At 49.3% G+C, this 1,517-nt stretch overlaps 1 pseudogene; it reads right to left on the bottom strand.

Annotated features, from left to right (window-relative positions):
- Positions 1 to 344: 344 nt before the first annotated feature.
- On the bottom strand, positions 345 to 937 carry LOC101606762 (annotated as a pseudogene).
- Between the last annotated feature and the right edge of the window lie 580 nt (positions 938 to 1,517).

The following is a 1,517-nucleotide window of genomic DNA, read 5'->3' as shown; positions in this document are numbered from 1 at the left end:
ACACCCTGCCTGGTAGGGGCAATATTCTACACCCTTCTTCAGAAGGGAAGTAATGTCCCTTTCCACGCCTCTGTTACCAGCTTGATGTTTGGGGGCTAGAGCGTCAGATAAAGCAGATGCAGGTTCTGGGTGGTTTCCCCACGTCCAAAGCCCTCACTTGGATACAGTATAGCTGGAGTTCCCTCCTCCCGCACCCAGGGAAGACAGGGTGGTGCAGGAAACACCAGCCTGAGATATAGGGCAATGCCAGCCAACCAACCCAACCATCCCCCACTTTCTCCACTCTGCCGATTGATGCCTTCTTGGAACGTCCTTATAGCAAAAGAACAGCCCACTCCCGCGCGTCAGTTCCGGGCTTCTGGGAGCAGAGCAGGGCCGTGCATCTCCTTTTCATCCTGCCGGATGTAGGCTGGCTTTCCCTGGGAGCTGGGGGTTGGCTGGGTCTTCAGCCGGCATGAGGACACCATGTGGTTGATGCTTTGGCAGAAGTGGCACTTCTTGGGTTGGGGTGGCAGCTTGCATTCCTTGGCATGATGGTCTAGGCCACGATGGTTGTAACACCTGTCTCCTTTGGATCTGCGTTTCTGCAAGTTCTCTCCCTGGGGCGGCCTCTCACCCCCAGTACAGAACACCCAACCAGGGCTGGTGACGCTGATGGATTCCAAGCCCTTGGCCCCCTTCTTAAAGGTGAACACGACTGCCTCACGCTCCTTGAGGCCCAGGAGCCCTCCATATAACCCCGGCACGGGAGGGTCACGGACAGGAACCCAAAGCCCAGGCGCACGTTGAACCACATACAAGTGCCATGTCCACTCCAAGCAGCAACTGCGGTTCGGTGGCCGCCCGGGCTGCGTCCGTGCGCCAGAGCCTCCTTGGGCGCTTTCTCCACAGCCTTGGCGCAGACACCTGCAAATTGCTGGTTGGACACTGAGCCCATAGTCGTCTGTGAGCCCACAGCCCCGGGGACCCTGGTCCCGCAGCTGCTGGTCCCAGAGAAGTCCGGAAACAAATCAATCAATCTATCTATCTATCTGTCTGTCTGTCTGTCTGTCTGTCTATCTATCTATCATCCATCCATCTGTCACCTATCTATCTTTCATCTATCTGCTTCTTTTTATTTCTCAATAATAAAATAAAATCTTAGAAGAAAGATTAAGAAAAAGATAACTTTTTGTCTAAATTCAGGTCAGCCAACCCCCAAAAGCGATCAACAAAAAGGATTATTGACAATTTGAATAACGCTTTTCCAGAGATTGTCCAGAAATGGCATTTTTGTAAAAGTTAAAGCTTTGGTTATATATTAGTAGAAAAAAAATATGTAACTTGCATATAGTTCAACATAAAAGGCATAAGTGACTCAACCACCAAATAAGCCTTTTATGCAGAATGGGCACTATCATGCAACTATGATATGCAATAACAATTAACCCATATTCATTATATTGACAGAATCAAATTAAAACAAAAACCTCTGTGTTCTCTTTCTCCTTCTCCTATTTTAGTTGTTTTTGGAAAGC

This window comes from Jaculus jaculus, chromosome 11 (assembly GCF_020740685.1).
Source record: "Jaculus jaculus isolate mJacJac1 chromosome 11, mJacJac1.mat.Y.cur, whole genome shotgun sequence".
Classification (NCBI taxonomy): Eukaryota; Metazoa; Chordata; class Mammalia; order Rodentia; family Dipodidae; genus Jaculus; species Jaculus jaculus.
Note: the sequence above shows the minus strand (reverse complement) of the source record. Positions and strands in the feature narration are given on the sequence as shown.